The following is a 17,068-nucleotide window of genomic DNA, read 5'->3' as shown; positions in this document are numbered from 1 at the left end:
GTTGAAATATTCCCATGTTTGACTCAAGAAATGTGCAACATTAAACATGGTCGAGTTCATCTGTTTCACCAAACTCACATCTGTCGTGTCGTGTGTTCCAGTGCACCATGTCTCAAGTGACGTGAGCTGATCACGAGATGGTCTCTGGTTTTACCTAAGGTCTGCTGTACAGTTTTGTGACGGTGTAGTCAAAGCTGCAGTTCGTCAATGTGAGGTTGATTTTCATGACAATAAGTTCGTTGTGTCATCGTTTATAAGATGACAATATGTTTTTCATAATTGCAAATTATGATTTTGACATCCATACGGGAAAAAACAGTTTTATTCACAATCATATCACTCATAGGTAAATTAACATTTACAATAAAATGAAACAACACAACTTTTTTTTAGATATTTTTCATTTTATTTGTCAAAATCCTTTCAGTAAATTTTCTGCTTCTTCATACATGACATGGAGTTTTAAAACTAAAAGGTAAATGAGCAGAGGGAATGTGTTTAATTTGTGTGTGTGGATATGTGACTTCATTCGACCAACCTTGTTGGACAAACATTTTCAAGTGTTTTCACAGCATCTCTGCTAAGCTCAACCTTTGAAAATGGCAAATTAATCACAAAGAATATGAATAGTGTTTGTATTTCACCTGGCAGAGCGACCGATGTGTGAGAGGAGGAGGACCGAGCCTGAACAAACACTTCCCCTTCAACAAATGACTTATTGTAAACCATGAATGCATGTTGGAATATATGGCTGTGTGTGTGTGTGTGTGTGTGTGTGTGTGTGTGTGTGTGTGTGTGTGTGTGTGTGTGTGTGTGCGCGCGCTAACCAATTCACAGCTTTGCTAGCTATCAACCTATCAGGCATATCTATCCTCAGCCACCTACACTGCCTGATTTATGTCAAGTGGAACCACACATGGTACAGATCATAGATGTTTTATAGGAGTAGATATTGGACCCAAAGATGGTGCCTTTTCAGTCCTGACGATTGCTCACCTAAATAGTTTGTAGCTTCCAGGTTTACTTCCTGATTATGCCGCCCACTGAACATATGCAGAAGTGTTTGGTCCCACGAGTTCCTGCTTGGTTCATAGATGTCACATTTTCATGAATTTCTCTGCTTGAGGGTGTTTTTCAAATATGAAACCTCAATGGATCAAAATTTCACAAATAACCTTGTTTGCAATGCATATTTTTTTAAAAAAAACTTTTAATAAGGTGGTCTATAGGCTGCTGCATTACCTCGAGTATTATAAAAATAAGTTTATATATAAAAATGGAAGCTAGGCTAGCTTCATATCCAGGTCTTAAAAATAGGTTACTTTCATGGCACAATCCCTGTTACACTAATGTTGCTGGATGTCTGCAGGGTGTCTGACTGCATACTGTAAATTTCCATTATGTTTACAAGTCGTTACCAAGAAAAATCCATTAAGTGCCAAAGTCGCACCTCTTCCGGTTTCCCTCATGGGACTTTATTTAGGAAAAACTTGTGCCGTGAACTACAAATATGATGTTTGTGAATTCAAAAGATATTTTTTCAAGTCAAGAAAGTCGCAGTTTGTCGTGATTAAAGTAAAATATCGTCTGGTTTTGTGTTAAAGCGCTCAGTGAACTACATCGTCTCGCTCAGCACCAACATGGCCGTCAACTCGGCACAGAAAAGGTGCTACAAAAGATGAAAATCACAATTAATCTGTTCATATTGACGACTGCAGTCATGTGAAAGGAGAGTTCATCAGTTCTGTGAGCTGCTAATATACGAGACGATGTCACTAACAAGACTGTTGGCTGTGTAGTCTTTATAATAATAATAAACCAGAAGGATTAATGCAGCTTTAAATGTAAGGTTTGAGTCTTGGTTAAGGTTAGGGTGATCCTAACCTTAACCAAGATCAAGAGGGTGATGAAATTTTGCAATGTCATCCTTCAGTAAGAGACACAAACAAATCTGTGTTTGTGTGTGTGCGTGTCATCACATTACCATCACAGAAGATGAGAGATATGACAAATATCTAACCACACATCTTGAACTCCTGGGTTTGACTGATTTGCCTTCACAACAACTGGTGTACAATGAGATGCATTCTTGATTTTTAAAACCAGAAACTATACACACAATTTGTCAAAAGTCACATACAGCGAAGAAATCAGCCGTATATGAAGGCATTACCATAACCGTAAAACGGGGTACACTCTTTGCTACGGTAGCATTTTACAGAATATATTTTGAAACCGGGTTCGTGTGCTCGTTTTTCTTTGTTGTCATTGTCCGGAGTTGAATGGTGTTGAGTTTCAGCATTCTTTCCACAGAAGCCTCCATTGTTTCATCTTTGTACCATTAAGTTAAAGGTCTCCTTCAGTCACTGACTGTACAATATCTGACTGCCACTCCCTGATTCCTATCTTCCACCAAACCCACACAGGGATCAACCCTGCATTAGCTTTAACAGTGGACAACAATGCTCGGGCAAAAAAAATGGCCTGGTTCATTGACATTGATTAAGTTGTCATCACGTATCATGCTGTACTTGTACTTGTACTTGTACTTGTTCTCAAACCAAGATGATTGTTGATATACTGTCTGTGTTTTTTTGATGTATCATTGAGTCCTCATCACCTGCTTTCTCTGATTCCCTCCCCAGAGAATTTCATCACTAAGCCTCGTCCTCCCATGAGATCAATCACATCATGAGGTCACGCAACCTGTTCCTGCTGGTTTACCTACTGGGGAGCTGCTATGGTACGAGCAGAATCTGTCTTTTCTCTCTTTTTTAGATAACCTCATGAGTCTAGGTGCTGTATCGTAGGCAGCTGGACTTTCTTGAAGACGTTTCACCTCTCATCCAAGAGGCTTCTTCATTTCTAACTAACTGGAGGGGAGTTGTGAGGCTTTCAAACTCTGTGTGGGAGTGTCCTTACAGAGGCGTTAGGGCCAGGGTTGCTGAGGCTAAGTGAGCCCAGGTGTGAATGGTTGTTAAGCGGTCTGGAGAGAGAACTCAGTACAGTATTGTAGGTGGGTGATAAGTAATGTCTTAGGCCACCTCCTCTGTTCAAAGACGGTCGTAACAGTTTGACATTAAAGATGGTATTATTCTAACTTATCTGTCTTCCCTACCCCGTCTGTAGTACTAGAAATAGTAATAGATTGTTTTTTGAGGTACTTTTTTCTGCTGTGGATTCTGTGCACTGGTGAGTACTTGTTGTAACGATCGTTGGTGTTTGTGGGATTGACTCAAAATAAATTACAATGAAGGAACACATCACCCAGTCCAACATGGCGACATTCATGTGCCTTAATGTTTTCATTTGTATTTTGGACAGGGGATGTATTCATTGCAGATAAAATTGAACTTTAAAGCTAAGAAGTCTCAATGTCAAATTTAACGATTTGAACACTCAACAATCCTACAAAGTGTAATCCATTGTAAAGGAGAGAAAGGATATCTCAAAATAAAATGTCTCAGGATAAAAAATGACCTTAATGTGTCCATATCTACTGTACCCATCAGCTCTGACTGTAGTCCTCTTCTTTTCCTCACAGGGGCATCAAATGAAACAACGAAAGATCCGTAAGTTGAAATAACTCAGTGATAAAGGACGCAAAAATGCTTTTATTACAAATCCAGTGGAGCATATTTGTCGTTTTCCACTTGTAAGGACTTCACCCATTGTTATTGTAATGAACCGTGTTGTCTTTTGTCTCTCAAAACTTGTTTTTGTTGCGTCATTGATGGAAATGTACAGAAATGCGCCCTGCACTACAAAAGAAAACTGTAATCAGGTGAGTGAAGCTGCCACACACAAACCTGTGCACGTTTAAAGACAAAAAATAATAATAATTCTACCAAAAACTGTTTAAATTCAAGTTTTTTATGATAATGTTGATGAATTTGGATTCATAATCGTCATCAAATCCCTCCAAATGCCACCGGAACAAACATTAAATCCTGATTTTATCTGGTCTGAAGACAATTACTCAATTATTTAAGAAGACCAGGGGTGATATTTGTCGTTGTGAGTTGGCAGCATAACTACTGACTCGCCATGACACCTTTGAAGTCACCGTCTCCTCGTGACTTCGCCGTCTCAGGACTCTCGAATGACTCAAATGTACAGTAGCAAAACTGCCAACATCACATACCAACGAGATCAAGATTTCACATTGTTATCAGCTATATGATACTGATAAAACCCTGAAAAACATGTCAGAGTTTATCACAACATCTGGTAGTCCACAGCCACGGACTGTAAAACAAAAACACTGAATAATACATTTGCCTGCGGTGATTACAAATGTGGTGAAGCCCCTCACGGGTAACACTTTATGTGAAGGTCCTTGTAATAAGCGTTAGTTAATAGGTAATGAGGCTCTTATAGGTGCTTATAAGATGCTTATTAACATTATTATGCATTTATAAAACTACCTAAGTGCTAATAATAGCATAGCAAAAAAAACATTATTGTTAAATTGCTAGTTTTGGGGGCTTTTTGCCTTTATTGGATACAATAGTATAGTTATCCAGCTGTACTCCCCAATAAAGACAAAAAGTTGAAGTTCCTTGTGGTCAATATAAGTTTCAAAAGTACAGTATATAAATATACATGTGTATATATACGTGTGTATTACTTTATAGTGTATGTAGGAAGATTATCGGCCTAGATTATTATTTTTCTGATTATCAGTGGCTTTTTTTCCCATTGCCGGTAAAATGAATGAATTAATAAATGCGCTGCTTTGGCTCTGATGAAATATGCAACCTGCAAAGTAACTAAAGTTATCAAATAAATGTAGCTGAGTACGAAAAGTACGATATTTCCAACTAAAATGTAGTGTAGTGACAGTATAAAGTATCAGGTGTCTATTATCAGGAATTGGTGGATGACCTGGATTCCTGAACCGTCCAACTTATTAATCAATAAGGTGTGTGTCAGCTTTAAAAAGCATGGACGTCAAGCCAACATCATGTACTTCTGTGTGAACTTACAGAGGAACAAAGACACTGAACACTTGCTGAAATATTAGACAGGTCTTCGTGATAGCTGACATGTTTACCTGTCAAAGCAGGGAAAGCACAGGTGTACTAAGTAACACTGAGATGGCTCTGTGTCTGCCAAAAACAAACAAAAATATCTGGATGGCATTTGTTGTGTATCGGCCAGAGAAAATCCACGTTACATGCTGGAACACAGCTTTGTGAGAATAAACTAAACATTACATTCCTAATGTCATGACCTGATCGCATCAAACCAGTTTGATCTGATAAAGAAAATTCAGCATGTCTTTGAAGTGAATCTTTCCAGTTGTCTCAAAACCATTTCATCAACTTTTCCTTTTGTCGTTCGTTCCAAGGCGCCAGATTCAACCTCAGGCTTCCTCCAGTGTGTGGGATTGCCATCGACGGACACAGGGAAAGATCACATGCGGAGGCTGAAAGGCATGCTTGAAGCGACGATGGATGTGTACACGTTCATGGTACGGATGAGAGCTTAACAGCACATCAGGAATGTCGTTCAGCAGACATGAAGGAATGTTGTCACAGATACCAACCTGACTAGTTGGTGTTGTAATGCCGTCTGTCGTGGAGTGACGCTCAGACGTTGACAGATCAGTGTTGTTGTCTTCTTTCTATCAAGCCTCTCTCATCCCACCCCCTTTATTTTTTCTCTTACACCCCTCCATTACTACAACCACAGAGGTCCAGCATGACAGGCGTGCCACTTCTCAGCCTGCAGGGAGCGCTGGAATTAAACCCGGGAGCAGACCCTCTCCAGAACGAAGCTCTGGTCCACATGTGGATGGAGGTCAAGATGAAACCGCTGCTGAAATCCATCACCAAAGGCTTCCTGTCCTGCCTCAGCACCAAGAACTTCAGCTGCTCCACCTACCAGACTGTGTACGTCTCCGTCTGCCTGTTTCTGTTTCCTCTGTTGCAACAACTTCTCACCATCTGACCTCTTCCTGCAGGGTGAAGGAGCTCAGTCACCATTTTTCTGAGATGGATCCAGTCAAACAGAAGTGGATCTACACTTTCTTCATGTACCCCTTTCTGTCTGGAGACAGAGTAGAAGGTAAAGCTTTCATGTGTTTAATTTGACTTTTATAATTCACTACTCCAGTGAAAAGAGTTGGGTCAGACGACGTCCATACATACTGACTTAGATCTTTAACTGGCACAATAAAGTTTATTTTTGAGTCTCATTCCCAACCTGACGATTTGGGGTTGTAGGAATTGGCGGCCACCATCCCGAAGCGTCAGTATTTGACAAGTTGGGAATGAAAAATCTGTTTTTCTTACAAAAAGGACCTTTAAGATTTTCAGATTTGTTAACATACAAGATTATTTCTCTACAGATTGTGTGTTTATGTGTTGTATTATCTCTGTACAGGCTGTGTGGAAAGGAACAAGACCAGTGAGGAGTGGTTGATGAAGAATTTTGGTGCCTTCAGAGCCATGGCCCGAATGAAGGACTTTTCAGCGCTCAACATGGTCTTCAGTGGAGTGAGTTAACTTGAGTTTTTATTCAAAATGTATAAGATTTAAAGGAATGGTTCACACAAAAAGTGTTTTTTCCCTCTTACCTGTTGGGCTGTTGAAGAGTTTTAGTGATATCGCCAGTAGAGATGTCTGGATGGATTTTAAAATGGATTTTAAAAACTCAATAGAAATGTCTCTCTCCAGAAATCATGACCTGGTTACTCAAGATGATCCAGCATTTTCATGTGCGGGTGGTCGGCTAAGTTCCTCCTGCTCTTGTTCCACAGCTGGAGGTTCTCCACCTGCTGTCTCCGGCGCAGAAGGCCGAGCTGCTGATGAGGCCCGAGGTCGCAGGTTTAGACAACGGCACCCTGAACCTGGTCTTCCACAGTTTGTTGACAGGAGGCACTGGCCCTCCGCCTACAACAGGAGGCCCTGGATGGGGCCACAACTGGACGACCACTGAATACCCTCTCAGCTATCGCCCACCACAGCCCCCACACAACAGCCTCAAAGAGGTACTGTGATGCAGCATGGATGTATGGACACTGCTGTTAATAGTCTAACAAAGCGTCTACTGTATATACGTCTTTAAGTTTGTCTTTGTCTTCATGGTATCACGAAAATATCCATTTTTTTAGCAACATGCTGGTAAGCGCTTGTTTGCAAACCTCATCTCCTTTGTCGCACTTACAGATTGCAAATGGTTTCATGATGGCTTTCAAACCTGTTGGGAGCTTCGTCCACGACTTTGTGTCCTTCACACGTGAGGTACAATCTCATCTCAATCTCAATCTCAGATACATAAACTGTCGTGCAGATGTGCACACACAGTCCACCTGCCAGGAGAACTGACTCCTGACCCGCTCTGTTTCTCCAGAGGGACATTTCACAGATACGAAGCACCACTCTGACCCAGTTCCTGCTCAACTGGACTCTGGCTGAGCTGGCAGACATGTACCGACCAAACGACACGTCTGTGGTTCCAGAGGAGCAGGAGTTCGATGTGACAGATGTGGAGGATTGGTACAAGCAGGTCGTGATGCCGCTGTTACGGAGGTTCCTACCGAATGAAGAGGCCATGCTGGATGAAAACATCAAACTCGCCTTCCACGAAGTGTTGTATGTAACTATAACGGTTTTTGATTAGCATTTTTCAATATTGATTCATTTTTTCCTTATTTCATTCTTTATTTCGAATTCAGATGAGTCAAGGGCAAAGATCTATATGTTAAACTTCAAACTTAGTGCAGCTTAGTGTTGTTTTTTCAGCCTCTTTAAAGTCTCTGATAAAGTTACTGAGGCTACCAGCCCAGCACCAAACTACTAGCTAGTGAAGAAAGTAGACCATCTAACAGCTAAAGACCCTGATATTTCTCTATTAAAGAGCTGGTGGAGACCAAATGTAACGCAAATATATGAATATGTTTGCCTTCTAGTCTTTTTCAAAGTAGTCTGACAATATTTCTAGCCTTATAATGACATATTACACTGATATGAAGAGTTGTCAGGATACAGGATACTGTATGAAATATATATTGAATAATGTACTCGACAAACGTACCAATTATTGCCACTTGTCATTCAATGTAGAAAATATTACTGCACATTTATGTGAGGTGAACAGAAACATGACTGTGAATTCAGATTTTTGCTACACGTTAGCCACAGTGACTCCATAAAGCAGAAATGTGTTGCGTTGGGCGTTTGTCAGCTAGTTGTGGAGTTCCTCTGCCCACTAGTGGTCAAAAATAAATGAATGCAGCTTTGGACAGTCTCACTCACTCCAACCCAGATCAGTGCGTTTGTTTCTATTGTAAAATAAGGTATTATAATGTCTTTGTCTTGTTTGTGTGCAGCTATCTGGACCACCGTATGGACAACGACACCTCTGAAGACATGGACGTCTGCAGCATCACTCTTGATAAGCGTCCTTGTGGGGTGAGGCTTCATTTAATGTTTGTAACTAAACTTCTCTGCACTTCTCCGTGTTGTCAAAAGTCTGGTTTCAACTCCTGCACACATCTTTTTTTTTACCCCCTTCCAGCTCACAGACGCAGTGGAAAATGTGGCTAACGTCTTGCACTGCGCTGCTCGTACCAACCTGACAATGTCTGAGGAGACGATCATGAGATTGATTGTAGAGCTGACGGGACGTCTGAACTCACTGATGAAAGAGTTGTCCACAGCGGTGAGGATGTTAACGACTCCATCCATACATCCATCTATTTATCTATTCATCTTAAAACACTAAGACTTAAACACTTTTATTGAGTAAAACATTTTTCCTTTCCTTCTGTAGAACTTCACCAAGGTGGCGTCTGACTTTAAGCAGATCTTCAGCGAGGCGGACTCTTCGCCGATGACCAAGGAACACCTGAACGACCCGGACTTCATCAAACTCTGGTTTAAGATCAAACTGATGCCCCTCCTGCCCGACGTACCCACAGGCCTCCTGTCCTGCCTCAGCACCAAGAACTTCACCTGCCCAGTTTACCAAACCATGTGAGTCCATGAGAAGATGTTATTTTCATCACACACACACTGTAAGGTGCAATTAATGTATTTTCTTTCTTGTCCTTGTGCAGCGTGGCAGACCTCAGTAGACACATGAGTTTCATGGATGTTGACCCGATGTACAGTCATAACATCTATAAGCACTTTATCTTTTCCTTCCTGCTGCATCACAACACCTCTGGTGAGTAAACTGTCTGCAGAAGTTGCAGCTTTTAAACAGAAATCAAAAGGACTGTGTCTTTTTCAGTTAAAGTGGCAATAGACAAGTTTCTTTATCTTATCATTTTGAAGTAAATGTTGATTGCACAGTGTAACGGCCATACAATAATGACACCATTGGCGTTTAGATTGAATCATGAGTTGTGTATATAAAATCTAAATGTACTCAGGTGAGGTACAAGTACCTTAAATCTGCAGCTGAGTACATTTCCTTTGTTGCTTTACATCTTCAGATTCCTTTTACCACAATGTCAAGACAAAGGTTTAACACCTAATTTATTAAATCTACATTAAATGTTCATGTTTCAGATCCCGGCTGTGTGTCCTCAGCCAATCACAGTGCAGAATGGCTGAAAGACAACTTTGGTTTCTTCTCAAGATTTGCCTCCATCACCGACTTCTACGTGCTCAACTCCAACTTCTCTGGAGTAAGTCCAGACAACCTGAAAAACTTCTGTCTGAACTGAAGCCTTGACTTGTTGTTAATCATCTCTTCTCTGTTGTTTTCCTGTGCAGCTGGAGGTTCTTCACCTCTTGACGTCCAACCAGACAGCAGAGATGCTGCTGCTGCCTCTTCCAGCTCCTCCTGAGAAAGACGTCGTCATCGACCGAGTGTTTGACTTCCTGCTGGAGTCACCCGAGGAGAGGAATTTTGTGGTGGTCCTGCACTCTCTGGTCAAACTTGCCGAAAAGGTCCCATCTTTTTTTTAACATTCAGTAACTTTAATGCTTTTGGAAAACTTCTAACACTTCTGGATGATTAATTGTAAAATATTCACATTTTCAGGTTGATCCACCGTGTGGTGTCTACAAACAAATGTGAGTACTTTAAGGAGGTTTTATAACTTACCACTGCATTGCTCATTAGTCCCATTGATTTTATTTTGCTATTTTCTTTATATTAGCGCAGTTGACCTTTTTCACAGAAGACGTTGAAACCCTTAAACGAAAGACGCTTTCATGTGGAGCAAGCGAACCAATCACAAGACTCCGCTGATGATATATTTGAATGTCTTACACTGCTTGGCTCCTCAAATTTGTCTCTTTCCAGATTTGAGAGACTGTACGGAGCCGTGCCATCTCTGCCACCAGACCTGGAACCGGTCATCTGGGCCGGCATAGACAACCTCAGTAACATCGCACCAGAGGGTCAGTCTCTGTCTCACACACACATGCAAACATACAGGATCACTACCTCCCTCATACCTATTTTTTTATTATATGCACGCAGTAGTTAACTGAATATTTTTTATGTTTCTGTTCTATTTGTACAGAGTGTGTGCCAGAGAGCATCACGGTGAGATTTCTTTCTTCCAATTATTCTATTTTACCTGCATTTTGTAGCTTTCATTTCAATCTTACTGACAAATTATTTGAATGTTCTCCTTAAAATTTTACAGTGCCCAGTAACCCTGTACAACGGTAAGATCTCTTTGAAACATCGATGTGAAGTCTCATGTTATTTCTCATTACATTACTGTAAAAATCATTGGAGATTTTCTTCCTCTGCTGTTTGACAGGCACCAAAGTCTGCAGAGGAGTTAACAGGTATCTCATTTGTTATGATTTTTATCCAGATTTCCCAATAAATGTATCAATAGTCTCTGTACTGACATGTTTCATGTGTATTCACAGCTCGGCCCTGCACTACGACCTCAACACATCTACAGACGTTTCCTGCAACTTTACCTTGGAGACATATGCTTGTGCACAGGTTAATATCTAATTCAAAAGAGCCAAAAGTCCAGTTGGAAATACAAAGATTTATTTCTACATGAACCACTTGCTGTCTCTCACATACAGCTGAAGAACTTCACAGCCAATCAGCTGGTGTCTCTTCTGAAGTGTAATCTGCCTGGAAACAGCAGCCAGTCCAAAATGCTGTGGAAGATGCTGCTGACCAAGTTATCCTTTGTCCTGGATCCAGCTCTGGACATCTTGGCTAACATGGTCAGTAATTCCTCAACTTCTTTTCAGGATTATTAAAAGGAATAAATCAGAAAATCTCCTATTAATATAATCTCTAATGACTCAATCAACTGATCTCTCCCACAGTCCGTGGTTGTTCCTTCAGCGATGGAGGTTCTGGATGTGATCGGAGAGATCAGAGTGTCGCTGCTGACTGACGAGCAGTTCATGAACAGCAGTGTCATCATGAGGTGGTTCTCCGGACGTCTGAGCGGGTTGCTGCCGTCGGCTTCAGGAAGGTTTCTGCACTGTCTGATCCGCAGGAACCTCAGCTGTCACTCGTACCAGCAGATGTAAGTGATTGTCCACAGATGCCCAACCTGACATGAGAGATCCTCTTTTCACAACAACATGCATGTTACGGCATGTCACACTTTATATCCAGTCCATTGAACCCTGCTGTTGGTGGGACTGGAGGCATTTCTTCATCAGAAGTCATACGACGTAGATATGTTGGGGTTTAGTGTGTTCATCCATCCATCTCCCATAGACTTCAATACAGCTGTCACCACAGTCTGGCACCAAAGCTAGATACAGTGTCATTTATCATTACTCTCATTACATACAAATATGTCTCATCCTGTCCTTCACTTCATTGTCAGACTGAAGGTTTTCAGCCACCAGTTTGACAGCATGACCTTAAAACAACAACACGTGGTCCTCAAGGATTTTGTCCTCCGTTTCCTGTCGCACTCAGGTACTCGCTGCACCGCCCGATCGTCTTTTTCTCAAATCTGTTTCATATTTTTGAACATGGATGGACGTGAATAAGCATTTACATCTATCTCTTTATCTTCATGACTTGGTCCAGGTCCAGACTGTGTGTCCAACAACAGCGCAGAGTGGCTGATGAAGAATCTGGGTCCGTTCTCGCAGTTCTTCTCCCTCAAAGAGCTGCTTCACCTCAACCCACAATTTAACCCTGTAAGGTTTCAATCCTGCTAACATCAAGGCTTTAGAAAAACCAGTACCTTTTAATTTTCTGCAGCTGTAAACTTGTTTTTGTTCCTGCTCTTCCATTTAGCTGGAGGTCCTACGACTCCTGACTCCAAATCAGACCGCAGAGCTGCTGGTGTTGACTCTTCCTACTCTCCCAGACCAAGACATCCTCATAAATAAGATCTTTGATCACCTGACTGAGTCTCCTGACCAGAGGAAATTCACAGAGTTCCTGTCCAGCCTCACCATGTTGCCCCAGCTGGTAAAAATAGAAACATGATTCCTCTTTATTAAAAATGTACACTTTGCACTGTTTGTTGATCATCTGTGTTTTCTGTATTTGAAGGGAAACCTCTCCTGTGCAACATTCAGAACACTGTAAGTTCATGTTTACTTTATATTATATATAAATATGTTTTAATAAGTATATGAAAGACAAAACTGTGATATTAATCCCACATGTTGCTGTTCTAGGTTTAACAGACTGGACTTGGCCATGACGAATGTTTCTCTTGATGTAGTGTCATCCATCACATACAGCAAGATGGCTTTATCCAGGCACATACCACCAGGTGAGAAGAACAGGCTATAAGATACTAATGACATTTATAATATTAAAATAATATATTTACTCTTTTTGTGTAAGACTTTTACCTTAAGGAGCTTCAAGGTTGAAAAAAACCCAAGATGTTGTTGATGTTGCAGCTGCACCTTCAACATTTTAATGTGGATTTTCCAAAATGTAGCAAAAATTCATTTGCGTATCTTTTACTTTTATTATAGGTTGCATCATTTACAGCGGAGAGGTAATTAAATGTGATTTTTACATTTGTTCTTCTGATTAGTTTCATAATTAGTTTAATGACAGACGACTCATAACTCTCTTTATCTTCCCCCCAAGTGCACTGTTACCATGACAAACGGTAAGTTGTCTCACTGCTTCAATTGGTTAATTTTGAAATAATTCAATATTTGAACGCCAATAATCCCCACAAATTAATTTATTCCTATTTTACACAGAAACAGACATTTGTATTGGAGTGAACAGGTAAGATTTATAAACCAAGCTCTGTTAAATTTCTTTGTGATTTACTGTCAATAAATGCTTGATGTTTCCTGTTTTATTTTGAAACGACAGCACGATGCTGCAGCTCCACCTGGACAGCAGACGGATGAACGGAAGTTTCTGTAACTTTTCTGTTGAGGAATTCGCTTGTGCCTCGGTGAGACACCAAAACATCTCTGATCTACAGCTGTCCTAAAACTGCTGACTTGTGAAGCTGTTTCTTCAGAAAACGTTTTCTCATCTTACCTCACCCTGTTGTCTTGCTGCTCTGTCATCACACAGCTGTCTGGGCTGAAAGCAGAGGATCTGGCTGCGTTGTTGACATGTAATCGCACCTCCAACTCCAACAGCTCCAGACCTGTCTGGAAGCTTCTCCTCTCCAAAGCCTCACGTGTGCTGGATGAAGCTCTGGATCTTCTTACCAACAAGGTGTGAATCAGCAGCACTCCTCACTTTACTCATTCCTGATCAAATCTAGACACTGTCGGTGTTTTTTCCTTGCAGACTCTGGACCCCAGAAATCCTGCAACGATGATGATTTTGGACGCTATACGCGAAATCCGATTGGATACATTCGGCACGGCCAGCCTCAATAATCCCGGCCTCATCCAGCTGTGGTTCAACCGACGGCTTCTTCCATTCCTGCCCGCTGTTTCTCCTGACTTCCTGTCATGTCTCACCACGAAGGGTTTGAACTGCAGCACCTACCAGCAGATGTACGCTCAGTTATTCACTGTCACCTCAGTGCATATTTAAGTCTATCTCTGGTTGTTGTTGTATTGTACTGTGCATATAACACAACCCTTTATTTTATTTCTGAGCTCAGTGTGCAGGTTTTGAGCCGTGTCCAGCCACACATGACACTCTCCAGGCAGATGTTTGTCTACACACACTTCATAAAGGCTTTCCTGACCAGGCAGAACACCACAGGTAGGAATGTCGACATCAGTGAGTACATTTATTTTTTGGCAGAAGGTAGAAAAGGCTGAAAACAAAACCAGAGACCTTCAAAGAAACAAAAACAAAATAAAGTACAACCAAAAGCAAAGTTCAAATAAAAAGCTAAGTTCAAACCAGGAATGACATGGGTAATAACAACCAGAGAGACACGACACAGGAGCAGGACGGGATGGGAAACCGAACAGACGAACTGACAAAGACAACAGGGAGCACACAGAGTACATACACAAGGGCTGATTGACTGACAGGACACAGGGGAACACAGGGAATCACACAAAGGGAGGAAATGAAAAGCAAAATATGAAACATGAGGGAAAAACTTCAAAATAAAACAGGAAATAACAAAACCACAAATCCAAACTACAACAACCTCCCACCTCTGCATCCTTACAGATATGTAGTCTTTGCAGCAATGAAGGGTGAATGCACTGAGCAGAATGGAAATTCACATTTCTTTATGGGTACCAAACCATGTGTTTGTTGTGGTTCAGACATCAGCTGCAGCTTAAACACGACCAACAGTGGAGACTGGCTGCAGAAGAACTTGGGAGGTTTCTCCGCCCTCGTGTCTTTCCGGGACCTGCGGATGCTCTACTCCAACTTCTCCGGGGTACTTCCTGTTACATTCTCTCCTCGTTTATTAAGTTTGTTTATTTGCTTGTTTCTGTTGTTTTGTCTCATCTGTGTTGTCGTACTTGCAGATCGAAGCCTTACCACAGCTGACAGTCAGACAGCTGGCAGAGATGTCCGCCACGCCTGGACAACTCAAGTCTCCTGCCCAGGTTGCCATGGTGATGAAACACGTCCCCAACGAACACCTCTCGGCCTTCTTCGATGACTTCTCACCCGCTATAATCGTGAGTGTTCATTAAACACCTATTTTTAAATCGCATCTTGTGAAACAATATTTTATTCAGCACAGATATCATTTATCTACTTTTATAGGGTAGAAGGTATCAAAATTCATACGTTTACCGTGAATCTATCCTTATCCTTTCTCTTTTTCCGCAGGATCATCAAAACACGTTCCCCTCTGCGGTGAGGTCAGCCATGTTGCAAGTCGTGTTTGATCGCGCAAACCTCTCAAACACCTCGACAGTAGGTGATTCAGGCGTGTTGCTGTGGCTCCACAACCGGTTGCGCCCCCTGCTGGTCGACCTGTCACCGGACCACGTTACGCCGTTCTTCGGCATTCTGGCGGGAAGGAACTGCAGCATCGGGCAGCAGGGGTAAGGGAGTCCTTGAAAATGTAGTAACTTTTTGTTCCTCTTTGCCTCGTATGGCATTCCTTACAAATGTCACATGTCAATTTATTTTCTGTTTCAGAGTCGATGACCTGAATTTAACAATCTCCTCGCTCAGTGAAGTCACACAGAAAGAAATCCACAATCACATCATTCAGTCTCTCAGAGGTAAAGTACAAAATAAAACTACTGTAATCACATCACTTTTTCTTGTAATAACTTAAAAATAAGTCACCAGGATGCAGAAATCTTTGAAATCTCAACTATGGCCTTCACTTTAACTCAGCAGATCACAGTTTGTTTGACAGGTGATCTCTTACTCTCCTTTTTTTCCAGGACCGGTCCCTCTCAAGTGCTACGGTGACAACTACAACCGCAGTTTCTACGCCTTCATGGAGAGCTCATTCCTGGGATTCCAGTTCCCCAACCTGACCACCTTCATCTCCCTCATGCCTCACAACAGGACGCATCAGGTAAAAGAGAGGATTGAAAGAAAGTTAGCGAGGGTTCGCTTGGATGAGATGAGGAAGAAGGATGACTTACTGAATGTTTGCTGTTCCTCTAGCTGGTGAACTCCATGCCTCCGTCACATCTCGGGGATTTTCTTCGTCGTCCTGACATTGTCGACAACGATGCAGAGCTCTGCATGATCTACAACAACTACATCCGGACACCTGTGTTCCTCGAGACTGTACGTACTACCACTCACAAAAACACACACAAAAAAATGCAAACACATCGATGATGTAAAAACATTTCTGTGTATATTCACTACAGGAGTCTCTCCCGGCGGTGGTGCGGCGGCCCACACTGCCTTGCGTCTGGCCCACGGCACTCAGCAGCTCCAGCAGGTCAGAGGTCAACGCCTGGTTTGACCGACGCCTTCAAAACTACTTGGTGTTCCTCAGTAAGACGCTGATCGGCTCCAATGTGACACAAAACGCCTCCTGCCTGGCCTTCCAGAAGCTGTATGTATGGTTTACACAACATGATATGCTCATTTTGTGAGAAATGTATATTTTCGTTTTTGAATAATTCTGGTTTCATTTCATTTTTCAGCGTTTCACTTCTTGGTGAATACAACTACACTGATGCAGACTTTACGAGGCAAGACTTTTTCAACACCATCAGGTCCTACCTCACCTCAGGTCAGTCCTCTGAGTAACACACACCTGCAGTCTAGTTTCCAACTAAGCAACTTTCACGCTAGATTTGTCGACTTTCAGTGACGATGTTATGTCACCAATATTTCTCAGTGAATGTGCTTTAGTGTTGTGTGTTGTGTGAGAGCAGCGGCACGTTCAGTCGACCATATTACTCATATCTTTGGAGTATATTTAAGACATTTAGAAAAAGGGAGGATATCAAGTGAGGCTCAATCTGTTGATTTGTTCCCCTTTCTTTCTTTATCTTCACTTCCTCAGAAAAATCCCCCATGTAAATATTTGTAATTTGTCGTTGTAGCGACCGTGCCGAGGTGTTACAGCCAGTCCGACCCAGAACTGAACTCCACAGCCTGGTTTGCTGAGTACATCGGCCTTTTCGTGCCTTTCCTCACTCTGGAGGACTTTCAGACATTTGGCTCTGCACAGGTACTCGACATAACTTGGGGAATCATGAGCTACAGGTTTCGCTCGCTAAGATTTAAATAGTTAAAGATATATAAGGATTGATAA

Source organism: Pagrus major, chromosome 1 (genome assembly GCF_040436345.1).
Source record: "Pagrus major chromosome 1, Pma_NU_1.0".
NCBI lineage: Eukaryota > Metazoa > Chordata > Actinopteri > Spariformes > Sparidae > Pagrus > Pagrus major.
Note: the sequence above shows the minus strand (reverse complement) of the source record.